This window comes from Mirounga angustirostris, unplaced genomic scaffold, assembly GCF_029215605.1.
Source record: "Mirounga angustirostris isolate CCGP_5_RB_7025 unplaced genomic scaffold, mMirAng1.0.hap1 SCAF_5, whole genome shotgun sequence".
Classification (NCBI taxonomy): domain Eukaryota; kingdom Metazoa; phylum Chordata; class Mammalia; order Carnivora; family Phocidae; genus Mirounga; species Mirounga angustirostris.
This window is the reverse complement of record NW_026991713.1, coordinates 88802669-88830429: the sequence shown is the minus strand read 5'-3', so window position 1 is coordinate 88830429 and position 27761 is coordinate 88802669. Positions and strand designations below refer to the sequence as shown.

The 27761-nt window shown below is 39.6% G+C and overlaps 1 long non-coding RNA gene across 1 annotated transcript; it reads left to right on the top strand.

Moving 5' to 3' along the window:
- Positions 1-27731, top strand: LOC123839736 (uncharacterized). The gene is made up of 4 exons (XR_006789725.3): positions 1-428; positions 24059-24157; positions 26030-26170; positions 27108-27731. It is a non-coding gene; the product is annotated as an uncharacterized LOC123839736 (long non-coding RNA).
- Positions 27732-27761: the final 30 nt, after the last annotated feature.

The window sequence follows — 27761 nt, the reverse complement described above, 5'->3', positions numbered from 1 at the left end:
GGGAGCCTGATGTGGGGCTCGATCCTAGGACTCCAGGATCATGACCCGAGCCGAAGGCAGACGACTAACGACTGAGTCACCCAGGTGCCCCAAGAGCTCTTTTTCTTTTTTTTAAGATTTTATTTATTTATTTGAGAGAGAGAGAAAGAGTAAGAGAGAGAACACAGAAGCAGAGGGAGAGGCAGACTTCCCACTGAGCAGGGAATCCAATGCAGGGCTTGATCCCAGGACCCTGAGATCATGACCTGATCCGAACCAACTGAGCCACCCAGGTGCTCCTCCATTGAGAGCTTTTATAGACCATATTTTATAAAAAGAATCCACCCACAATGTAACTTTGCAAGATGCTCCATAGAATGAATTACAGGCTCCGCTGCCCTTAAGATCTTTGGACCTAAGACCCAGACATGAATTAACCAAGAACTGGGGTAAGTCTCACTGATGTTTTCCTTTTTTGGAAACTAATACTGTGTATTGATTATTAGTTAGGCATTCAAGAAATGCCAATGGAAAAAAAATATTGTCCATTGTGAATAAAAATGATGCCCTTGAAATTAGTTTTCCAGTTTGGATAATAAACTTGACTTTATCTATCCAGACTGTTTCCCCCAATTCCCCATATTGTTTAGCTGTTTTTAGTTGGGAAGAATGCTGAATAAATAAGGAAAGGGTAGAAGTAGAACTGCCAAGCAAAGTTGGCTCTTCTGTCTGAGAACTGAACTGCAGTCTAATTAGCTCTAACTAGCTGAGCTAACCAATCATAGAAGTCTAAACTGAGCTCAAACTTTTGTATGTATCAGAATCATCTAAACAGCTTGCTTAAAGCACAGCCTTGGGCATCATCCTCCAAAATTTTAATTCAGTGGATCTATGGTAGGACCCAAGAATTTGCATTTTTAGTAAGGACTCCTGGTGATTCATCCTCAGATGGTTCTTGGGCCAGACTTTGAGGAACAATGATAAATGACACCCGAATCATTTGAATTCACTGGAAACTAGTCAGGATGCAATGAAGAAACAAAGCTTTACCTCCCTCCTAAGGGACAGGGAAACTGAGGGAGAAAGGGGGACAGGGAGGAAATGTAGTTGTTTAGATGTCTGTAGCATTGTTTGTGAAAGTTATACATCCTGGAAATGTATGACTTTCCTTTTTCGTTAGATAACTACTTCCCATTGTCCACTTAGGACTGTGGACCACACATATTTTAGAGCGTAGTACTTATCCCATGGAGTTGCTATGCTCAGAACAGTGCTCAGAACTAAGGTCTGGCCCTTAGTAAGTGCTAGATAAAAGTTAGCTATTACTACTCTTGCTTCCAGTTCAGTGCTTTTCTGGGAAGGAAAGGGGATGCAGGTGGAGCTGGGAAAATGAGCTCACTCAGAATAGAAGAAAAAAAGTCTAGAGCTTGTGAGCTCTTAAATGGTGCCAAACCATTTTGTGACTAGATTTCAGTTATTTTAAGATAAGATATCTCCATCTTGTAAACTTGTCTGTATTTGAACTACATTTGCAGTATTTGTTTTTTATTTTGTTTTTGCTTTGCTTCTTGGGAAAGTCCTGTGTGAAAAGATTCTAATGTTGATATAAAGAGACTAATGCCCTAGGGCATTAATTCTTGGGCTCGAGGGGGTGTCTGAAGTAAAATTTTGCCTATATCTACTTATGTGCTTTTGTGGATACTGGGTAAGAAATTTTTCTCTACCAAATTCTGGGAGAGTACTAGGATACCAGAAAGGTTAACAATCATCCTTTGAGAGCCAGCTTACCTGTGACCTCTTCCTGACTCCACGTTCTGTGACCCTAGGTGAGCGGTTGTCAACCAAGGGCAGCTTTGCTCCTTGCTCTAGGGGTACGTGGCAATGTCTTGAGATATTTTTGCTTTTACAAGTAGTGGGTGCTACCAGCATCCAGTGGTTAGAGCCAGGGATGTTGCAAAATATCCTACAATGCATAGGCAGTCACTCACAACAAAGAATTATCCGATCTGAAGTGTCAACAGTGTCAAGGTTGAGAAACCTTGTCCTAGAGGTAAGATCAGCAGAAGCCCAGCTGGGGATTGGAGGCAGATCTGGTGAAGCTGGGTACTAAGTGAGAAGCAGCAGAGTTGGGGACAAAGGAGGTTGCCATTCCTTTCCTTTTAAGCTGTTCCTTTAACAATGGTATGGGCTTCCTATCAGTACAATGCCAGATGCCAATGGCAGCTAATCTTTGTTTAGGTACAGAATACTCCTACCAACATTGTCTTTGGGTCTTCATGACTTGGTGCTGTGGAGGTATACTCCCGCCATGTTGTCTTACCACTGCTCATAGGTCAGGTGTTGGGATCACTAGAAATTTGGATGTTTGATTCAGAAGCAGGCAAAAATAAAAGCATAGCTTTTATCAGGGGAGACATTTCCTCACTTGGGTAATGGAGTCCCAATAATAATTAGCACTAATTGAGATCCAGGTAGGAGCTTTAGTAGAAAGGCTGACAACTCAGTCACTCATGGTGGTGACATGGGGACTAGTCTCATAGGTCCTTGTTTAGTCACACGAATGAAGAAGAGGGAGGCAGAATTGAATGAGATTATTGTTAGTTTTCAGGAAGCATTGCATTTATTGTAAGCAATTGGAAAACTATTTATCTGGACTAAATGCCATGAGCCAAACACAACACACACACACACACACACTTCTCTTAAGGAGAATCTGAGCTCTACCTAATTATACACAGAGATCAGAGGGTCAGCAGGATTATTTTTTGAATAATATATAGGTTCTGTCTAGTAGCCTGGGGACAAGATCACGTGTGTCCCAGTCATGTTCCTAGAATGTCTTTGTGTGACTCTTACTTTTCTTCAGTTTCTCCATTATTAAAATGACCTAAACCTTTATTGTTTTCTGTTCTGTGAAAACTCTCCCATACCTCTGGAGAACTACATTTGGAGGGGAGGCTAACATCAGAGGGAACTGTGAAGTTTACAGAGACATGCATTCATTAACATTCTAGAATCATATCCTGGTTTTCTGGGGGAAATACAGTAAGTGTGGGAGAGAAAATCATTTAGAAGATGAGGACATCCTTTTAGATGGATCACAGAGGAGAAAAAAATCAGTGGGAAAAAAAACCCTGAAAGAGTCAAGGTACCTGCCATGGAAAATAAGATGTAAGACTTTGGCTTTGTCATAGAAATCTGGGGAAGAGGTGCCAATCAAAGTTCACAGAATTTTGACAGTTTCTCTCTAACATTTCTCATGAGAGTACAGAATAAGAAGTCATCTGGATTGTATAAGGGCAAGTCTTCCATAATCTGGGACAAATGTGGTAGATGCTAAAGCTGTGAGTGTCAGTAATCTTTGCCCTGTTGTTCTTGTGATTTTTCCATGAGGAGTGAAAAGAAAAAATTATCTGGATTCTAGTTCCAGCCACTCACTAGCTGGGAAAAAAAAAAAAAGGTTCTTCATATGTCAAGAAGAGTCATAAACAACTTTCTATGACAGAAGTCTCTGTGAGAGGGGTGCCTGGGTGGCTCAGTCGTTAAGCGTCTGCCTTCAGCTCAGGTCATTATCCCAGGGTCCTGGGATTGAGCCCCGCATCGGGCTCCTTGCTTGCTCAGCGGGGAGCCTGCTTCTCCCTCTGCCTATCACTCCCCCTGCTTGTGCTCTCTCTCTCCCTTTCTCTCTCTCTCTCTGCTACATAAATAAATAAAATCTTAAAAAAAAAAAAGGAGTTTCTAAGAGAAACAGAGTAACATTTCTGTAATCCATGCCCCTGGGACTCCCCAGTTTTGAACAAAAGCTCCAGCTTGGACCTTCTCCTGGCTGAAGTCATCATCAGAATTATTTACTGCTAGTGAGTCTCAAGCTTGAGTCTAAGCTGCTGCTCTCACTCCAGGCAGTAGGACACATCCACTCCTTTTGTCAAAACCAAGCCAGTGAGGTCACTGACTCACTAGAAGCCTATTTGCATAGAGGCCCGTCAGCATTATGTATTCTCTGTCCATGGTGGAAATTCTTGAAGAGAGTTCTAGGCACCCAGGCTTGCTCTACTAGCCTTGGTAGTTGAAAAGGTTTTGAATACATAGTGGTGTCCATCATTTTTACTATCCTGTTCCCACTAACAACTCCAGGAGACCTAAGGGTGCCTGGTTGCTCTGCTTTGATATTTGTGTGACAAGGTGGAACACAAAATGGGCAAACCCTTTGGTGGAGAACAGAAGTGGGGCTTCTGTGAATTGAGGACATCAGAATGCAGAATCTGAAAGGCTCTCGCACAGTTACACTGTCAGGAGCTGTCAAGGTACCCAGGGGCTCCGACAAGGGGAACTGGCAGTGGTGATACCTGGAGTGCTCTCGGGGACTCTGGGAAGGATGATCCTTTATGGTTGGTGGCCTCACTGTGGGAACAGACTGCCCCTGTGCCAGTGAGATCCTCTTGAGTGGCTTTTTAGGGAGTATGTGTGTATGGAGGAGATGTCAGGCAACAATGGGTACTCCACAGGAGGTGGAGAAGGTTCTTCCGTGAGAACCTGGGAGGCGACCCTGGGTGGGGAGACTTTGAGTAGGGGCAGAAACTCCAACAATCACAGGTCCAGTGGACAACTGGACAAACATGGTGTATAACTGTAAATGTGACCCTGTGTTTTCACTCTCCTTCTTTCTCCTCTAACAGCACCCCTCCACACCAGCCTTCTCCCTCTAACCACCCCCTTTTTCCTGTGCTGAAAACCACTCGGTCAGAAGTGAAATCTCATGGGAAGTCTGAATAGAACTTAGTTAAGTAGTTGCAGTGCTAGTTACTGCATGTTTGAAAGCAGTTCTTCTATAATAGTTAGAACTGCTTTCAGGGTGTTTAAGATAATTTGATTATAAATTTCAGATGATAATGGTAAAATGCAGGGAAAATGCTAAAAGAAGCATCCAAATGGAATATCCTGGAATAGAACATGTACACACACCATAACTTCTTGGAAAAGTGCCATAGCATATGGTGAACTGCACAACCTTACCTGGTGATCCTAGCCTGGAACAGAAAAATCATCAACCTAGCTTCTGTGACTTTTCCAGTTTCAAAATCATGTACAATTTCGTAATTGCCCTGAGCTCTCTACCCTGACATCCTAGATCAGGACCACTATAATGATCTCTGACCTTTATTTTATTTTTGCTTCCTTGCATCCATTTACCTTATTTTGGGTGACTATACCCCAATTTTCCTCTGGCAAACTACTCTATTCCTGACTTTCTGTACCTGTCCTTCATTCCAGTGGAGTAGATGTAATCTCCAGCTTTAGAGATGGGCTCTGGGATAGACCTCTGGGTAATTAGCGAATTATATTACTCTAGTTGCTGTGATTGGTTCAGAAATGGGCATATGATCCACTGCAATCAGCGGGATGTACTGAGACAATTGTTGGAAGTTTTGAGAAAGAACTCTATCTGGCTTGTTTCTGCAGCTGTCTAGGAACCATGATATAAGGGCCTGGCTGAGAGAGAGTAAAGCCAGCATGGAGGTAAGCAGAAGCAGATAATGGAAAAAGAAACAGACTTTTGATGTAATCATGAGCTTTCCATAACATTATATCAAGGGACTAGAACTAGTTTTATGGGTGTATGTCCTGTGTAGGTGCATAGGGCCTCATGCTCAGAAGGATGCTGACTTGGTTTTCTGCTCAGCTGTCGTCTTGAAAAATCTGAATACATTTTATTCTTTAACTTGTGTTTTGTAAGTGAGGTCCAGTGGAACAATGGAACAGGCATGTGAACATAGGAATACATGTAAATGTGTCTGCTCTCCTTCCCACCTCACCCGCATATAGCACTCATATGAACCAGAAACACAGAATTCCAGTAAACTCCACAATGTGTAGATATAGCATTCATGATGAACCAGAAACACAGAATTCCAGTAAACTCCACAATGTGTAGAGGCTCAGGGAGACTCAAAGAGAGTACAAGGTAAGCCTGCCGTGTCTGTGACTGAGTAGGCAGGGGGGTGCTGATGGTCCAGGGAGGCATGCCTTTCCTCTGAATCAGAACTGACTTGGAATGCACAAAGCAAGCAAGGGCATTCTAAAAAACCACAAACAACCAAGCAACCCTGTCAAGACTTTTCTTGCTTGTGTATTACTTCCCTGTATTAGTTAACCATTACTCTGAAAATGATCACTAGAAGGAAAGGGAAAGGAAGAGCAATTTTTAGTTGCTTCTCCTTTCAGTCTTTCCTTTCTCATCAATAAATGTAGGATGGAGTGTTGGTAGAATTTATGGGTCTCAAGAAGTGAAATAGAAATAGTTGAATTAGTTTCTGCCGTGTTTCCACGATTCTTGTAAGATTGATATGGATATGCATGTACAGCCTATGAAATATGAGTTGTGCCATTTTGGTGATCCTGTATGTGAGTTAAGTGCTCTTACATTTGCATTTAAAACTGGCATTGTACAATATAGAGATGAATGGTAAAATTCATGCTAATAATTTAGCATTTTAATTTTTCTCTGCTTATAATGAATTAAAGAGCAAAAAGTAAAAACAAAAATGTCCCCAAAACCTAAACAACAAAACCACCATGATAAGTTAGAGGGAGACTAAAAAAGGGAAAAAACCCTAATGTTTTAGTGGCATTTGTGGTGTTTTTGTTGTTGTTGTTGTTGTTGTTGCTTTTTGAGCCAGGGGCACCATAGTTTCATTTTTCACTATGCTTTGCAAATTGTATCCAGCCCTGCAAGGGACTAGTATAAGTTTGCTAGGGTTCTTATCACAAAACACCGGACTCGGTGGCTGAAACAACAGAAGCTATTTTCTCATGGTTCTGGAGTCCAAGTTCAAGGTGCTGTCACAGTTGGCTTCCTCTGAGGCCTTTTCCTTGGCTTGCAGATGGCCACCATCTTGCTGCCTCTTCACGTGGTTGGCCCTCTGTGCATGTGTACCCCTGGTATGTCTCTTTGTCCAAATTTCCTCTTCTCATAAGGACACCAGTCAAATTGTATTAATGCCCACTAACCTAATGACCTCATTTAACCTTAGTTACCTCTTTAAAGTACCTCTCCAAATATAGTACACTTTGAGATACCGAGGGTGAGGCCTTCAACGTATGGATTTTGAGGAGCTACAATTTAGTCCATAACTAGGCTTTTCAATGGCATGAGCCATAAATTTCCTTTTTTAAATGGCAAGTGTACTGGGGGGCTTGTAGCTGGCGTATCAAATGAAGAATATGCAGAGCATGACCTGCCGAATGAGGGGGCATCAGCTACACACATGGGGGGCCAGGTAGCTTCCTCAGCATCTGAGCTTCCACTTTGGGGAAGTAAAAACCCCAGAGTCATTTTGATTGAAGGTGCAGTTTCAATACACTCACTCAAAAGAAATAAAGTCACAAGATTTATTACATAGAAATCCCAAAAGTCGGGCAGAGCACAATGAGCCCGGGGGAGGGCAGTCCTCCAACCCAGGTCATGAGCGAGCAGGAGACAGAGAGCAGAGAAGCAAGCACCTATTATTCATAAGATGGTAAGGGCAGAGGGCACTAACTTTTCGTGGGCTCAAACATAGTGGTTATTTTAATAGATGCCCTGGGAAAACCAAAACAGGAACTTGTGGTGGGAATCCTAAGCTCAGGTCCTTATCTAAATGTCCAGATTCTGGTGTGAGCAGGTCATACAGTAAATGCCTTGGCAGCAAAATAGCTGTTTTCTCATCCCATCAAGGTAGGTTTCTGTGTTTTTGTTTTTTTTTTTTTTTGGTCTCTTAGAACTTAAAAGAGTCTAATTGAGACTACTTCCCAGTGCAACCTCTCGGCTCCTACTCCTCAGTATTCTGTTCTGTGTGGACAAAATAATGTTTAATGCTTTTTTTTTTTTAAAGATTTTATTTATTTATTTGAGAGAGAGAGCACATGAGAGGGGGGATGGTCAGAGGGAGAAGCAGACTCCCCTGCTGAGCAGGGAGCCCGATGCGGGACTCGATCCTGGCACTCCAGGATCATGACCTGAGCTGAAGGCAGTCGCTTAACCAACTGAGCCACCCAGGCGCCCATGTTTAATGCTTTTAAGACAGTTGGAAATGAGGGAAGAGAGACAGACAACATTGCCATAAGGTGCAACCAGCTGTTGTGACAATATACCGTTTCACATTTTGTGCATGAAGCTCAGAAAATAGTGGTAGTAGAGATCCGGTATTAGCTCCTTCATTCTGTAGATAGTAGAACGAGAGCATAAGAATGAGAATGTAGATAGTACAATGAGAGCTTGGGGAAGTCAAATCAAATCCAGATACCTTGGTCAGCAAATACTGGAACCCACATCTCCTGATGCCTAGGTCAGGATTCTTTCCATTCTACTCAGTAGTACTCACCTCCAATGCCCATCCCTAGTACTGCAATGAAGCACATAATTTTGATCCCTGAATTGGCTCACTTGTTTGATAAAAACCTCACCTCCCAGGTGGTCTTTGCGAGTATTTAAACAAATGATCATTTGAATGAAAAAGTACCAAATGTACAAAAATGTACCAAGATCCCGGCTAAATTCAAACTAGCAAAATATGTGCAATAGAAGAGTGTTTTCTTATTTTAAAACAACTTCTTTTATAGACATAATGCAAATGCATGCATTTCTCATTCAGGAAAAATCACAAATGCTACAATCTAAACTGAGATCTTTGTAGATGTGACTTCAATTACAGTATGTGCAAGGTAATCAATAATTATAGAAGGCAACTTCTCTAAGGCAATATTGGGCTGCGGAACCAGGATTGAGATTTGAAATTTAGAACACCCTCTACTCATCCCCTGGAGTTAATTCTACATGCAGGGCATAGACTCTGGTCTCAAGAATGAACAGGGAGCAGAAAAACACTATTTTACTTGCACAATTTTCTAAAGAGGAATCACGTACGGGATGGATGGATATTTTTAATTTATTGAATGTTCTCAGCATTTCTTATTGGTGTCTCTAAGCAGCAGCTTTTAGATCAATAGGAAGGCATAAAGTTGCACGATGGGAATGAAAAATGAGATTAAGAGTAATGTTTGTAAAAATGCTAAGATACCTGCTTGAGAGACAATGGAGCCTGGGTGACCGACTCTCTCAAGCTCCCCTCTCCTCTTGCATGACAGCGCTGATGCTGTGGCCTCAGAAAAGCTATTTCTAAAGTGTGGAAAATAGAAGGCGTCGTAGGAATTGAGACAGTGATAGAATGCGATTTCAAGGGAAATGATCATTTGGTCGAAGTTGAGATATTTGTCACTGTCCTAAATAGCTCTGACTTTAAAGTAATTTGGCTGTTTGGGGTTTTTTTTTTTTTTTTTGGAGGGGGGCTTGGTTCTGGTTTTCCACAAATATGCTAATACATCCAAATAAATGCTTTCATTCAAAACAGTCACCTTGACAATGTATGTATTACAACATAGTAGCCATTGCTTAAAACATCTTTGGGATTGCCTTTATTCTTTGAATATTTTTGGAGCTAATAAACACGTGTCTGTTGATTTCTGGAAACTGCCAGAAGCTTGGAAGTGCCAAGTTTGATGAATAAAGCCACGATTTAAGCAAATCATCTTTTTTCTTTTTTTTTCTTTATTGTACAATTGCTCATCAAACATGGAGAGTCAATATGAACGAATGGAATTGATTTGTTTGCATTGTTTTGTAAAATGATGCTGAAGGGTTAAGAAAGAGTTGAACAATGACAGCACCATAAATAGAACTTCTGAAGGTGGCTATTATGAAGGGTCTAATATTTAAGTACATCTGGTTATTTTTGCAAACACATACATACACATACAAATATACACAGAGCTTGCATACAGGTTGTACTATTTTCAATTGTCCTGGTTGTGTAAAAAAATATAACTTCATATGATTCAACTAAATATACATTCTAAGATACCATTACTCCCTGGTTATAAACATTACAAACTAAGTCAATTCTGAGTTTTCTCTATTTCTGGTTTAAGCACCATCAAGTCATAATTTCTGCTTCTTCCTAGGGCTAATGTAAGCTGTGATGTTTTCATAGTCTCATAACAATAGTGAAGAGATAGTATCTACTCCTTGGTCTTTACCTGTCCTGCACTGGTCTCTCCTGAGATAAGCAGTTGTCCCATTTGGTCCTCTGTGCTGCTTCGTACTTCTGTGCCCCCTCATCATGACTGCAGGGTCCATCTGGGGACACTTTTTCTCTCTCTTTCTCTCTTCTCTCTTCCAGAGCTAACCTCTATATCCTGAAAAGGTGAGGAAGAAGAAAGAGTCAGTGTACCTCCCATTCCTTTTGGAGTTTTGCAGACTGGGGGAACTCTTGGACCCTCTACCCTAGGCATCCCACGAAGCCATTCAGTTCCATTCCTGCCTTGCTTTGGTGGTGTGAAAAAAAAAAACAACAAAACCATATAAAGATGTGCCTGGTGCACAAAAAGGATACCTATGAATATTTGTTGATCCACTGACTGAATGAATGCAGATGTCGTTTCCCAGAGTTCCAGAAGGGAAGTAGGGAATGTGTTTTCTCTTCTTTTGGAGTCCCCAAACTAAGCAAAGGTTCTGTTCTTTCCTCCACTCTCTTTGAAACTATTCCTGAAGTGGGAATGGAGGGAAGAGGATGAAGGCCCTTCCGAGAAACCTTGCAAGAATAACTCTAGATCTCCAAGGACTCCATGTATCAGTGTAGTCACTTGAGGAGGCTGCCAAGTGTCCCACCTTATTTGGTTAAATTATACTTATCTTTTAGGCTCTACATGAGACCTACCCTTAATTCTCCTCTGGACTGCATGCTCCATGAAGAGTCTTCTCTGTCTTTATCACTTTTGTACTATCAGGTACTCTACTTAGCATATAAACAGCCAATACGTATCTTTGAAATAATGTGAATGTGAATAACTGCACTATTTGAACCAGTATATTTGGACATTTCAGAGGGTTACTGGTATTTTCTAGATTTTGGTAGTTCAGTTATCTCAGAAGACTGGAGTTCTTGTCTTAGTCCTGGCTGCATCTTTACAAATCTGGAGATAGTGGGTTAAGAGGGAAATGTTACTATTCCCAAGTTAATACCCCTTACTGAGCCCAAAACTCAGGGACACGATCTGGTTTTAAGATACAATTTATTTAACTTTTCAGATAGTTAGTTAAAAAAATTATTTTTGCACACATTTAAGGTCCTAATAGAGTGCTTTGGGACAACTTGAGATTTGACAAATTCAGTAATCATATGTAAATTTTTGGTTATATAACCAACAATCCATTTCTTACATTCCAGATTCCTCAGTGACCATAAATGACTTTGAAAGGAAGAGTAATCCTCACCAACTAGTACAGGGAAATCTCCAATGGACACTTTGCACAGTGAAGATTAGGAATGGCTGGTAAATCTTTAATGGACAATTGGCTCCACTCTTCATGGGTTTATGAGAACAGCTGCACCAAGCTTACTAAATTGAAATGTTCTGCCTTCTGCTAAGAAGGGTCAACTTTTGTCTTTCTTCCTTCCTCTCTTCCTCCCTCCATTTCTTCTTTTGTTTGTTCCCTCCTTCTTTATTTTTATTTTCCTTACTACATTTCTAGCCATCCTGTCTTTAACCTAGTTAACTAGATTGGCACAGAAGTAATTCTACTTATGATTGGCACATGTGGGGGAGGGAATAGTGCTTATTTCCTTTTATTTAAAGTGTGTCCATATCCAGCTCAGCTGTACGTAGGAGCTAAAACTTTTTAAGGTTAAAGAATACATTTCAAGAAAAATACCAGTTGTCTGGGATTTCCTCTGGACATATACCATCCTTTTATCAGTTACCAAAGACAGAGTTATTATGCATCCTGAGTCAAGACAAAAATTTATCATGTGCATGCAATATTCCATCTTTATTAACTTGGGTTGATCACAATGAGACAGCACAGCCAATATGAAGGGTGGGAGTTAGAATATGTCAGTCCTTTATCTTCGATTTGGGAAAGATTATTGAACTATGGTTTGAAAACTGGAGCTTCTTTCCCTGGGACAAACATGCATTCAGTATTTTTTTTTTTTTTCTGATTTCCTTTCCCTTAGTTTTGACAGTGGGTCTTCCAAAGAGATGAACAAACTGGATTATCAAGATACATTTGTTAAGCAACTAATTGTATATGTCACTGAAATACTGATAGCATTTGTAGCACATTTAAACAAAAGTTTTTAGTTTGGAATATTTTAAACATACACAAAAATAGTAAGGATGGGATATGCACCCAATATGCACTTTATGCACCCAGTCCCAGCTCCAATTAACTCACAGCCAAATTTGATTGATTTCAATTTTTACCATTTCCTCTCACCTTAAATTATTTTGAAGAAAATATTAGATGTCACAGCATTTCATCCATCTCTATTTTTATGTAGATATTCAAAATGATATGAATTATTTAAAAAAACATAACATCATGTCATTATTATACCTAAAAATTAACAATAATTCTTAGATAGTTAAATATTGTCAGTGTTCAATTTACCTCATTTCCACCCCCACATTTGTGTATTGAATCAGGATCTAAATAAGTCCAAACATTGGAATTGGTATGATTTTTAACTTTCTGTTTTTTTATTATGTTATGTTAATCACCATACATTAAATCATTAGTTTTTGACGTGGTGTTCCATGATTCATTGTTTGTGTATAACACCCAGTGCTCCATTCAGTGTGTGCCCTCTTTAATACCCATCACCAGGCTAACCCATCCCCCCACCCCCCTCTAGAACCCTCAGTTTGTTTCTCAGAGTCCATAGTCTCTCATAGTTGGTCGCCCCCTCCAGTTTCCCCCCCTTCATTCTTCCCTTCCTGCTATCTCTTCTTCTTTTTTTTTTTTTTACCATATAATGTATTATTTGTTTCAGAGGTACAGGTCTGTGATTCAACAGTCTTACACAATTCACAGCGCTCACCATAACACATACCCTCCCCAATGTCTATCACCCAGCCACCCCATCCCTCCCACCCCCACCACTCTAGCAAGCCTCAGTTTGTTTCCTGAGATTAAGAAATCCTCATATCAGTGAGATCATATGATACATGTCTTTCTCTGACTGACTTATTTCACTCAGCATGATACCCTACAGTTCCAACCACGTCATTGCAAATGGCAAGCTTTCATTCCTTTTGATGGCTGCATAATATTCCATTGTGTATTTATGTATGTATATACATACATATATATATATACATACATATATATATACATACATATATATATACATACATATATGTATATATATATGTGTGTGTGTGTAAATATATATATATATATATACCACATCTTCATTATCCATTCATCTGTTGATGGACATCTTGGCTCTTTCCATAGTTTGGCTATTGTGGACATTGCTGCTATAAACATTGGGGTGCACGTGCCCCTTTGGATCACTACATTTGTATTTTGGGGGTAAATCCCTAGTAGTGCAAATGCTGGGTCATAGGGTAGCTCTATTTTCAACTTTTTGAGGATACTGCATACTGTTTTCCAGAATGGCTGCACCAGCTTGCATTTCCACCAACAGCATAAAAGGCTCCAGTGTGTCATTTAAAGTCTTTATTTTCTTGTTGATCTTTTGCTTAATGATCTGTCCATTTCAGTGAGGGGGGTGTTAAAGTCCCCCACTATTATTGTATTGTTGTCAATGTGTTTCTTTGCTTTTGTTGTTAATTGGCTTATATAATTGGCTGCTCCCATGTTAGGGGCATAGATATTTACAATTGTTAGATCTTCTTGTTGGATAGACCCTTTAAGTAGGATATAGTGCCCTCCCTCAACTCTTATTATAGTCTTTGGTTTAAAATCGAATTTGCCTAATATAAGGATTGCCACCCCAGCTTTCTTTTGGTGTCCATTAGCATGGTAAATGGTTTTCCACCCCCTCACTTTCAATCTGGGGGTGTCTTTGGGTCTAAAATGAGTCTCTTGCAGACAGCATATCGATGGGTCTTGTTTTTTTATCCAATCTGATAGCCTGTGTCTTTTGATTCGGACATTGAGCCCATTTACATTCAGGGTAACTATTGAAAGATATGAATTTAGTGCCATTGTATTCCCTGTAAGGTGACTGTTTCTGTATATTGTCTGTGTTCCTTTCTCGGTCTATGTTACTTTTAGGCTCTCTCTTTGTTTAATGGACCCCTTTCAGTATTTCTTGTAGGGCTGGTTTCGTGTTTGCAAATTCCTTTAGTTTTTGTTTGTCCTGGAAGCTTTTGATCTCTCCTTCTATTTTCAAGGACAGCCTAGCTGGATATAGTATTCTTGGCTGCATATTTTTCTCATTTAGTGCTCTGAATATATCACGCCAGTCCTTTCTGGCCTGCCAGGTCTCTGTGGATAGGTCTGTTGCCAATCTAATGTTTCTACCATTGTAGGTTACAGATCTCCTCTCCCGAAGAGATTTTTAACTTTCTTTTTGTAACTTTTACTTTGGGGCACCTGGGTGGCTCAGTTGGTTAAGTGACTGCCTTCAGCTCAGGTCATGATCCTGGAGTCCCAGGATCGAGTCCCGCATCGGGCTCCCTGCTCAGCAGGAAGTCTGCTTCTCCCTCTGACCCTCCCCCCTCTCATGCTCTCTCTATCTCATTCTCTCTCTCAAATAAATAAATAAAATCTTTAAAATAAAATAAAATAAAACTTTTACTTTGTTGTAGTAAGAAAACTTAACATGAGACTGACCCTCTTAACAAAATTTTAAGTGTTCAGTACATTATTGTTGACTATAGGTGCAGTGTCTTACAGCAGATCTCTAGAGCATATTCATATGTTTAACTGAAAGCTTATGCTGATTAGTAACTTCCTATTTCCCCTTCCCTCAGCCTCTGGTAATCACCATTCTATTCTTTGAGTCCATGAGTTTGACTATTTTTGGTATTTTTTCCCATTCTGTAGGTTTCCTTTTCATTTTGTTGATAGTTTCCTTTGCTGTGTAGAAAGCTTTTTAGTTTAATGTGGTCCCACTTGTTTATTTTTGTTTTTGCTGCCTGGTATGCATGTCATATCCATAAAATCATTACCCAAACAAATGTCATTAAACTGTTCCCCTGTTTTCTCTTAGGAGTTTCACAGATCCAGGTCTTACATTTCAGTGTTTATCCATTTTGAGCTGATTTTTATGTATAGTGTAAGATAAGGGTCTAACTTCATTCTTTTGCATGTAGATACCCAGTTCTCCTAACACCACTTATTGAAGACACTATCCTTTTTCCATTGGGTGTTATTGGCACCCTTGTCAAAGATCAGTTGATCCTAGATGTGTGGATTTATTTCAGGCCTCTCTATTCAATTTCATTAGTGGGAATACTGTAGTTTTGTGATATGTTTTAAATCAGGAAGTGTGATGCCTCCAGCTTTGTTCTTTTTCAAGTGTGATTTTGCTATTTGCGGTCTTTTGTATCAGTAAATTTTATAATTATTTCCCTATATCTGTAAAAGATTGCCATTGGTATTTTGATGGGCATTACAATTGATAATATTAGGCCTTCCAATCCATGAATATGGCATTTCTTTCCATTTGTTTATGCTTTATTTAATTTCTTTCATCAATGTCGTGTTTCTAGTATACATGTCTTTCACTCCTTAATTAAGTTTGTTACTAAGTATCTTATTCTTTTTATTATTGTAAATGAGATTGTTTTTCTAATTTCCTTTTCAGATAGTTTGTTGTTAGTATATCGAAACAGAACTAATTTCTATTTGATGATTTTGTATCCTGCAAATTTACTGAATTGGTTCATTAGTTCTAAAAGTTTTTTTTATGGAGTTTTGGGGTTTTCCATGTATAAGATCATGCCATCTACAAAGAAAAACAATTTTATGTCTTCCTTTCTGATTTAGATGGCTTTTATTTCTTTTTCTTGCCTATTTCGTGTTGCTATGATTTCCAATACTATGTTGAAGAGAAGTGATGAGAGTGGGCATCCTTGGCTTGTTCTTAATCTTAGAGGAAAAGTTTTCAGTGTTTCACCATGGAGTTGGTGTTATCTGTGGACTTTTCATACATGGCTTTTATTTTGTTGAAGTAATTCCTTTCTATTTCTAGTTTGTTTGGAATTTTTATTATGAAAGGATGTGTTGAATTTTGTCAAATGCTTTTACTGCATCTTTTGAGATAATCATATAATTTTTATCCTTTATTATGTTAATGTGGTGTATCAAATTAATTCACTTTCATATGTTGAACTATCCTTGTATCCCAGGGATAAATACCACTTGGTTATGGTGATCTTTCCAATGTGGTATGGTGGATTTCGTTGGTTAGTTTTTTAGTGGGGATTTTTGCATCTACGTTTATCTGGAATATTGGCCTGGAATAATTCTCTTTCTTTCTTTCTTTCTTTCTTTTTTTTTTTTTTTTGTGTTCTTTGTCTGGCTTTGCTGGCAGGGTAATTTGGCTTCATGAAATGAGTCTGAACTGTTCTCTCCCCTTCAAGGATTTGAAAGAGTATGAGAAGCATTGGTATTAATTTTTCTTTAAGTGTTTGGTGGAATTTGCCAGTGAAACCATCAGGTCCTGAGCTTTTCTTTGTTGGGAGGTTTTTGATTACTGATTCAACCTCCACACTAGTTATAGGTCCCTTCAGACTTTCTGTTTCTATATGACTCAGTCTTGGTGGGTTATATATTTCTAGAAATTGATCCATTTTTTCTAGATTATCCAGTTTGTCAGTGTCTAATTATACATAGTGTTCTCTAACTTCCTTCCTATTTCTGTGGCATCAGTTGTAATGTCTCCTCATTTCTTTCCCAGGCAAGTGGCATCTACCTTACTGTGGCATTTATTGCTATGAACTCCCCTAAGTAGTGCTTTTGCTGCATTCTATGAGTTTGGGTATGTTGTGTTTTCACTTTTGTTTGTCTTGATGTATTTTCTAATTTTCTTAAAAAAATTTTTTTTGACACAATGGTTGTTAGAGAGTGTGTTGTTTGTATAGCATAATGTATAAAATTGTCACATCACTACATTGTATGTCTGAAACTAATGTAACATTGTGTGTCAACTATACTTCAACAACGAAAAAGACCATGTTGCTTATTTTTTTAAATTTTAAATTTTTTATATTATTATTATTAATTAGAGAGAAAGAGAGAGCACAAGAGTGGGGAGGGTCAGAGGGAGAAGCAGACTCCCTGCTGAACAGGGAGCCTGATGCAGAACTCGATCCTGGGACTCCAGGATCATGACCTGAGCCGAAGGCAGTCGCTTAACCAACTGAGCCTCCCAGGTGCCCCATGTTGCTTAATTTTTACATATTTGTGAGTTTTCCAGTTTTCCTTCAGCTGTTGATATCTGGTTTAGTTCCATGTGGTCAGAAAAGATGTATGGCAAAAGAGTAATCTTCTTAAATGTGTTAAGACTTATTTTGTGACTTAACATGTGATCTATCCTAGAAAAAGAGCCATGTGCACTTGAGAAAAATAGTTTTTTTCTGCTGTTGGGTGCAATGTTCTGTATAGGTCCATTTGGTCTACAGGTTAGTCAAGTACTTTATTCCTTATTGATCTTCTGTTTGGATGTTCTATCCATTATTGGAATTAAGGTATTGAAGAATCCTACTATTACTGTATTGATGTCTATTTCTCTTTTCAGTTTTGTCATTGTTTGTTTTATATATTTAGGTGCTCTGATGTTGGGTGCATAGATATTTATAACTGTTATATCTTTCTGTTGAATTGACCCTTTTGTGACAGTTTTTGACTTAAAGTCTATTTTGACTGATATAACCATCCATGCTTTATTTTGGTTACCATTTGCATGGAATATCTTTTTCTAATAGACAGCATATAGTTGGATTTTGTTGTTCTTTATCCATTCAGCTATTCTATGTGTTTTGTTTGGGGAATTTAATCTATTTATACTTAAAGTAATTATTGTTTAGGAAAGATTTATTATTGTCATTTTGTCATTTGTTTTCTGTTCATCTTTTAGTTCTTTATTTTTTCTTCTCTTGTCATCTTCCTTTGTGTTTTGTTGATTTCTGTATTGATATCTGTCTTTTGCCCAGGAAAAATAGGAGAGTTGAGTGAGGATGTGGTGGGAATCACCACACTGTCTTTCAAGTTCTTGATAGTGACACTAATTTGTGCAATTCCTTCAGGAATGTAATATTGCTTTTGGTTTACTATTTTCATCCATAGAGCCCATTCTAATGGATTCCACTTGGCCTTTCTCACCATAATAACCCTTATTCTCTAGGTCAGGGAGCTAATGTGGGCATTATGCCAGCTGCTAAGTATGTCTGTTCCAATTATTCATTCTGGAACTGGAGAAATAATTGCAGAATGGGCTTGGGGACCCACTGACACACTGTGAGATAGACCTTAACTAAAACTCCATTGATCATCTGGCACCTGTTAGTCCCTACTTTGTCTTGTGGGCCACAGTGATATTTTGGGTCTTCCGGAATAAGTGTCGGTTCAAAGCCAGTATCCAGTAGTCTGCCTGATGTCTGATCATTTCCTTTTCCCCCTTGTACAGGCAATCTGGTAAAAGGCAGTAGATCCCTTTTGGAGAAAACTGGGAGGAAAATTAACAGTATTGCTTTTCTGTGGTGTACTGTGGTTCTTTCTCAAGGGGACCTGGACTCTCCTTCACCCAAGTGCTCTGGGTGTATAAACTGGCTCAAGCCTGAAAATGGACCAAATGGCTATGACTCTCTGATGATCCAAGTTAGATTTTTGTTCACTTGACCTAGAATTTTTCTGCTTATACAAGGTGAATAAGACTTTGGAGAATAAGAAGTTCATGTCTAGGAACATCATGAGATCAGCTACTCAGTGCCAAAAGTCTGCATGAGTCAGGCTTTCTGATTACCACTTTGACTCTGCTGTCCATCATAGTAACTATGCCCAACTTGTCTTTGGTGGTTGAGTGCTGCCAGTTGGCTCCAATCACTCCTATTGCATTTAGGTTTCCCAATTCAGTGACTGCAGTTCCCACTGTAAATTTTTTACCTACCAAGAAGAGAGATCACAGAGATCTTCAAGGATGTTGGAGCTCCCTCACAAACTTATGTTTCATAGTATTGTGAAAGGTATGTCTTCTGGATCCTTCCAGTATGGGTGAGTAGGTCTTAAATGACAAATCCACACTAATATTCCAGTCTCCCTAAGCCCCTGAATCCCTCCTTATACATTAAACCAAGGCAGACTGGGCTTTTCCAGTTGGTTCACTAAGGGCCACTCTGGTTCATGTTTCAGCCAACCAAATGAATAAACTGTTAGAAAGCCTTTTCTAACTTTCTGAGCTGCAACATTACATGCACAATTCTGGCTTAGTGAACCCATATCAATAAATTCTACCTGACCCAACTTTATATTCCTTCTACCATTATCCCACATCCTTGGTGTCCATACCCTCAAATGTTCCCTGATTTTCTGTCTGTATAAATCAAAAACTCATGTAGTTCTTCTGGAATGTAGTGCATCTCTTCATGGGACACATGCTGTACCGTATCTTTAGGGGTCTATTGGTACTTGAGTATAGTTACAGGTCTAGAAGCAAAGAAGGGTGATGGGGTGGGTCCTGAGGATACTCAGCATTAGCTTGCAAGGAAACTGCCTCAGGGAGGCCATTACAGTTTCTTCAGGCAATGCTGACTGAGATGGAAATGTCAATACTGTTATGGGTGAAGAGGCTGATTCCACAGAGGGTGGGGAGACCTCTTCCATTGGCAAAGAATTCATCAGAATTTAGTTTCAATGTCTGCAGTTTCATCAGAGTCTTCCCACATGTCCCTGTTTCAGCCTATAGGATCCCATTCTTTCCCAATCAATGCCCTCACTTTAATAGTGAACACCCTGAGAGGCTCTGAGTTCAATTTGGGTTGTAACTCAATCACCAAAATCACAGGATGGTTCTGCATTTGATTTTCAGCAATTTCATCTCTGCAGCTACAGAACATAGTGGTCTCCTTTGGGGCACATAAAGAAATTCGTAGGTCATTTATGGGGTGCTTGAACTGGGAATTCAAACCTCTTAGCTCATCTTTTTCTTGCACTACTTTGCCCAGCAACATTAGGAGTAACCTGCCAATGTCATTTTATTCATTAGTTTTAAAAAATACTCAAAAATATCATTACAGAGTTACCTAGTTTCTTGATTCTTGTAAGTGGTTGATTAGGAATATCCCATGCAGGTGTTTTGGCTAGGTCATGCTGTGGACTATCAGTGTTCTCTTTCCTATTGGAAACAGAGTTATTAGCATCTTTCCATCTAGTCAGGTTAGAGAGCCAATTCCAGAAACTCTGGAACCAATTGAGAAAACTCAGTCTTAACATCCTGTTCCTCTAGAACCACTTATAGTACCAAAATCTGTATTAGTCAGGGTTCTCTAGAGAAACAACCAATAGGATATACATATGGAGATTTATTATGAAGACTGGCTCACACAATTATGGAAGCTGAGAAATCTCACAACCTGGTGTCTGTAAGTTGGAGACCCAGGAAAGCCAGAAGCCAGTGGTATGATTCTAGTCCAAGTCCAAAGGCCTGGGAACCAGAGGCGCAATGGTATAAATTTCAGTCTGAGGGCGGGAGACCAATGTCCCAGCTCAGCAGATGGGTAGGAAGGGAATGAATCCTCCCTTCCTTCACTTTTTGTTTTATGCAAGCCCTCAATGGATTGAATGATGTCTATTCACATCAGAGAAGACAATCTACTTTACTGAGTCCACTGATTTAAATGCTAATCTCCTCTGGAAACACCTTCATAGACACACCTAGAAATAATGTTTAATCTGGGTACTTTGGGGCCCAGTCAAGTTGACACATAAAATTAACCATCACAGTTTCTTTCCATCTTATACACTGATTATCTGTATGAATTTCTAACTCCATTTGTAATTCAATTATGAGTACCAAGGAAGTGAAGACTTGCTAACTGTGTATCTGGAGAAATTCCAAATTCCATGAAGTGAAGACTTGTTATGATGAACCAAAAGGGACTTTTTGTTCTGATAAATGAGATTTCTACTTCTCCATCTCTTCTAGCTCTCAAATTGGAAGAATTCAGGGTCTGGTATCAGGGTGGTTAGTATTAATAGGTAACAATTTTATTTGGAGTAAAATAAGTAGGAAAGAGAATCTTTTCAGTTTTTCTGAAATAATGATGAGGAAAATCATATTAATTAATATATGTCTGTGACTGGTTTGGGGAGTATACAAGATATCCAGTGAATAACTGCTAATTAAAGAGGAGGAAAAAATAGTAGCTGATTCACTTTTACTGATCATCTCTATGTCTGAGGGTCTTTGCCACATGTATTATACATGTTGACATACAAAGTATTGTGAAGAATATGTTCTTACCCTATTTTGCAGATGTAGAAACTAAGGGTCAGAGAGATTAAACGACTTGTCAAAGGCTATCCAGCTACTAACATGTGGAGACTTAATTCAATTCCAGTCCTGATTTCAAAGCCTATGTATTTTTTACCCGACCAGCATTTCCAATGTATAACAAAGAAGATCAATGCTGAGAAGTATTCTCTGAGTAAAAGATTGTGTGGCTACATGAATTCAGAAAACTCTGGATAGGAAATTTGTTTCTTAGCAATTCCCAATGTATGTAATAAAGCTTCTGAGAAGTCCCGAGGAAATCAAACTAAATTGTTTGCTAAATCTAGCATTTGACTATGGACACTTTTGTTCTTTCATATTAATTCTTTGGAAAATCCATGGTTTACTGAGTTAGGCTAAGAGCCAAAAGTCATGGAAGCTTCACTAGCTAAAAAGGTGTTTATCTATGGGTAAGTTAGATCACCTCTTTGAGCCTGGATTTCCTCATTTATGAAATAAAAAATTGGCCAGATGTTTCACAACATCTTTTTTAAGTATAAATGATTGATGATTCTGATTCTTTTTAAGATTTTATTTATTTATTTCACAGAGAGAGATAGCGAGAGCAGGAACACAAGCAGGGGGAGTGGGAGAGGGAAAAGCAGACTCCCCACTGAGCAGGGAGCCCAATGCGGGGCTCGATCCCAGGACTCTGGGATCATGACTTGAGCCGAAGGCAGACACTTAATGACTGAGCCACCCAGGCGCCCCAGACTCTGATTCTTTTTTAACATGAACAAAATCCATTGAGCCTTGTATAGATCGCCAGCAAGGTGTCTGAAATCTCCACTCAGTTTCCTACAGGACACCTAAAATTCATTATGTACAAACATATTCATATCCTGTCTGCTATCCTGTTCCCCCATCCTCTTATATTTCTTTATTTCTCCATATATTAAGTGGCATTAATAGTCACTTAGCTGCTTGTCAGAAACCTGTTGATGATCCTGGACTCCTTTTCCCTTGTCATTACAGATCCAATCAGTATTAAATGTGGTAATTAAATGTGTGGGCTTCAGTGTTAGACTCTAGAACTCCCAGTTCTAGTTGTAGGAAAATGGGCATGTAGCTTTACTTCTCTGTGTCTCAGTTTTCTTATGTAAAAAATGAACAATAATAATTCCAAGTTCATAGAGTTTTTGTCAAAAATACATGAGATAAATAAATGCACAGTAGAGATACAATAAACAGGTTCTTCTTATTATTCTGCCTTTGAATTTCTTCTGTTCTTCTCTTTCTCAGCCGCCATAACCTCAGACCTCATTATCGTACCAATATTCACTTACAGGTAGTCATCAATCTGGGCTAACTCTTGTCTGGTTCCCACAAATTTATCCTCTATATTTCTGATGAGCATTCTTTTTGATTTACAAATCTGTCATATTATTCTGCCCTTGAGACTTGCACTCCAGTCCCACAACTGTCCCAGTCAAAAGTCCAAATGACTTGTAGTTCTCAGAATAAGCTGTGCTGTTCCACACTTTGGCAATTTGCTTGTACCACTTTCTAATGTTACCTGAAATGCTCCTGACACTGCCCTTTGTCTAACACGTATCTGTTCATCTTTAAACTTAAAATGTCCACATTGACTTTTCTGGTCCCAGATGGATTTCTAGGATCTTGCTACTTCTCATGAAGAGATGGAGCCTATTACTTCTCTTTTTAAATTTAGACAACACTTTCTGACATCCTCGACAGACAAGATCAGCGTGGGTTATGCTGTGTAGCCCCTGAGGTCATAAAAGGCAATAGGGCTTATTCTTGGCTTTCGTTTGTGCGTATGTGTGTGTGTGGGGGGATACTTGCTCTTGGATATCAGCCACCAAGTTCCAAAGCCCAAAGTAGTCCATGTAGAGAGATAACATGAAGAAGTCCACATGGAGAGGAAGAGAGGCTCCTAGCCAATAGCCAGCATCAACTGAGGGCTGGATCTCAATCTCTCTCTCTCTCTCTCTCTATGTATACACACACACATACACACACACATATACATTTTATATATATATGTTCTCTCTCTATATTCTCTCTCTCTATACATATGTATATAGCGAGATCAAGATACAATATTTATAGATATGATGTGTGTATATATATATCATATATATGTATATATATATTTATCATATAAATGTATGTATGTATGTATGTATGTATGTATGTATATATGTGGGGACAATATATCTCCACAAAATATATCTGCACAAAAATCTCTGCCTTCATGGACCATATATTTCCTATAGCCTGTGGCCATGTGTAGGAAATAAGGATACTGTAGTAAAAGAGATGTCCTCAATGAAGCAAGAAGAGAGGAAAGTATCCTTTTAGATAGATTTACTCATTAATGTGAAAAATCATTTACAATTTAGCATGAATTAGAAGAGCAAGCTGGAAGGAGAGAAGCCCTTGGATTTTTTCCACCTGCTCATCTAGCCAGTGAACTTCACGGACAGTTATGCATTCAGGCTTCTTTGTAATTTAAGCCTTCTCTTGTGTGCTGCATATGGCGATCTGGGCTAGCCGTATGGGATGTGACTCCTGCTTCAAGAGTAATGTTGAAGTTTGTCGCACTCACTGCCGTGGTGGGAAGCAGACTGTTGTTGAAGCGTTATTATTAATGAGGATTACTGCTGGACAGCTTGAACTAGAGGATAATTTATTCTCCGTGAACTTCTAATTGCAGTAAAATGGTTCGTTCACTGCCACACTTGTCCATCTTGTTGGCTTCTGTCTTTCAGGCACGGTTGGCTGCAATGAAATAAGGCAGAGCTGCACAAGAAACAGAAGTCTGCATTTCTGGAGACACCGTGGAAACTGGTCAGAGAGCTTTAACTCATGTAAGAGAGGCTTGGGAAAATGATGCAAAGCATTCTGGCATTCTCACAGGGGTGATAATCAATTCATACGAACCGAGGCACCTACTATGCGCGATACATTATGCCGAAATGGGAAATGAGTTTCCAGATGGCCTCTCACTGCTCTTGCTTTTGAAGCTCACACTTTCTCTCTGGCATTTCCGAGACAGAGCTCTTTCTCTTCTATTAAAATTTAGCATACCCTTTCCTTTCTCTCATTTTGCTTCCAGAGATTGCTTTGGGAAAATGAAAACTGCCCATGATAATGACGTGTGTACTTTCTCGGTGGTATCTTTGATGTTATGGTGGTTTCCTCCTGATTTTTGCCAAATTTCTGCCTCTCATTGATTCCAGTTGTCTCCAGTTTTTATCCCTGGTAGAACGACTGCCTTGCTCTTTGCATAAATGTCATTAAATGTGCTCCTGACTTGCTGCTACCATGGAAATAGATGCTTGTCATAGACTCATTACTATATTTATAAAAGATTTGGTCACTTGTGGTTTCTAAGGCTTAAGAGGCACCTGGATTCCCAGCCAATAAAATGATTCAAACATGTCTAAGATGGATGGTAGATTAGGGTTTGGGTGCTATTATTATTTAATAGTAAGGTCTCTGAGTGGACTGGTGACAGGGTATCACCTGGGGAAGTGATCTTGGCTGTCAAATAGCATCCATTCTACTGTAGACAATCTTAATGGGACACTCAGCCAGAGAGAGAGGGATAGGCAGAGAAAGACAGAGAGATTGAGTCTTGCCATCACTATCGTTGATTATCTTTGACAATTTCACACTTACTGGATAACAGGCCTGGAAGAATCCCAGGAAATGTCTGTAGAGATGCTAAGGAAGTGGAAAGCCTGGTTGACCTCAGGCTCTCAGCTTGATCTAGCAACGAGTGCTTTATGTGAGGAACAGATGGCTTACATTGTGTTTTAAGGACCACTGGGAAAGTAGCCATACAATAGTTATTGGATAGATGTACCCATTTACTGCCACAGAGCCTGAAATTCTGGCCTTGGAGCCATGCCTTTGGCTTTAAGCAGGAGACAGTAATTATTCACAGAAGGGGAGGATGGGAAGCACAAGTTAGGGGTGTTAAGAATTGCTCGTTGAGAATCATTCTAGCCATTACTTATGGAAGAAGTCATATTCTTACGTGTTGGGACAGAAGAAGATTGGAATCCATTGGGCTAAGGCATTGCCTTCCCTGGAATCCCCCTGAGATTATATACAAATCTACTGTAGAGAGCAGCCTACTGAGAGGCAGTATATCGAGAGGGCTAGACCCTGGATTTTGTAGCCAGACTCCCCAGGTCTAAATTTTTACTCTGCTCATAGTGCCTGTATAATCTTTGGAAAATCATTACCTTCTCTAGGCTTCATATGTTTTATCTGTAAAATGGATTAACAGTTGCACTTAGCTCATAGGGTTATTGTGATGATTAAATGAGCTAATACACCAAACTGTTCACTTAAAGCAGTGTCTTACACTGAGCGAGCACTACAGGAGTTTTTACAATTATTAATATTTTGGGGGGTAAATTTGTTTTTCTCCAATTGTTGTTTTCCAAGGCAGTTTGGAATTGACTGGAGCACATCCAGACCATTTTGATGAAAGGGAGAAGGAAAAGATGTTTTGAGCCTAAGATCCGCCCCCCCCCCAGTCACTCTGGGTGGCTCTTTTCAGTGGGGTGCTTCTGACAACCTAACGGCCACATGAGGACCATGCATGACTCCACAAAAGCTGAGTTAGGGAGAAGAGATGTGAGAAAGATCCTTGTTTTTTGTTAACCATTTAGTCAGGATCTCTAAGCCCACCATAATCTTTCCTCTCATTCTGTGTTTCCTTTTAGACGATGTAGAGAGCGATTCTTCTAAGCGGTTGGTGATGAGCCTATGTTGGTGACGTTGTGAGTGCTGTTTGTAGAAGTTGCTGGCACTTTAGAGACAGAAAGACCAAGGTTCAAGTTCCGTCTGTGACATCTACTCTCTCTGTGAGTCTTGATAAACCACTTAACGTCTCGGAGCTGCAATCCCTCATTTACCAAACGGGCATGCCAAAATGTGCCTACCTCCCAGAGGGGCGGCACTAATCAAATGTGATGATATGTGTGACAGCGACCTGTAAACTGTAAAGGGTGACATAGATGTGAGTTGTTATTATTCGTGGTTCCTTTAGTTTCCCTGTTCTCTACAAGCGGACCTGCCTTTTAGCAGCACCTGTCTGCTGTCATCACTTGGCTGTTGATTTTATTTGAGGGCTTCACTCGTAAGCCTGTAACTGGTAATTGTACGCCGGCTTCTCTTGCCGTAGAGATGGTACACGCCCGTTGCCGGACTGGTTCAGGGAACCAATGCTGAAGCTCTGTTTCCATAAGACAAGGAATCCTGACAGTGCTCGGGAGGGGTGATGCGCTCTCCTCCATCTGTGAATCACGCCGTATTAACAGGAAACTTTTTGGAATCATGAGCTGTTTTGGGGTGATACCGTTTCTCTGATGGTCGATAAAACAATTTCAGAAACCAAGAGAATTAGAGGTTGGCTAGGGTGGAATGAATGCTATAAATCAAGATTACCTGGGGGGATAGGAGAGGTAAGGAATTAGGTTGAGTAAAGAGATAACAAGGGGAAAATAGCCAAGGAGCTTGGAAAAATTTACCAACGTGCAAGAGCCGATTTTTGAGTACTATGAAAGAAAAATCATTCTGATGGAAACATTTTCACTAGCAGATTCATGTACTAAGATTACGGTTTTCTTAGTTTTGCATACCGGCTCAGTGCAGTGACATTTGGCTGCCTTGGATTGAAGTGTTACAAGTAAAAAAAGGAAGAGGAAAGAGATGTCACTGTCAGTTGTGGACAGACTCAGATGGGGTCGGATCTGTGCTCTGTGGGTCACAGAAAACATTTTCAAATACCTTGCCTTTCAGGTCTCGATCATGGACAAAAATAGAGCACAGAAGGTGCTTCTTAGGGAAGACTTCATTTTCCCGATCTTTCACAACTGAAAAGTGGAGCAAATGAGTATCTGGATACAGACCCTTGACACCAAGTGACTGGGAGTAAATGGAACACTGCAGGGACACAGAACTTTGCCCGCCACTGAGCATATTACCCGAGAAATACAGTACAGACCCAGCAGGCTTCTGCAAACAACACATCCCTTTAAGTTAATTGGTGTTATATAGAAGCTGAAATGCTCCGCTTATTTACAAAGCTACAGATTTATGTAAAGCAAAACCAATTACACTTAATGCCTAAACTATTCCAGGTGCTCAATGATAATGTTGCTAGGCTCTAGAGAAGAGACTGCGGGGTGAATGCATCCTGTTCCGAATGGAGGCATGTGTAGTTACTGCAATTCAGCTAATCACAAGTGTCAAGCCCAATGTGAGAATTCTAAGCTCTTTTGGTGTTGCTTTGGGTCAACTTTACAATTCTGTAGATCTCCTTTCATCTCTAAGGATGAGTGAAAGCATAATGAGCACTTTTTCTCTATTATGATGTAGAAATTAGGGAGATGAAGGCAAATAATTAAAAAAAAAACAACTACACACGCAACAAAATAAAACAGACCCTTATTC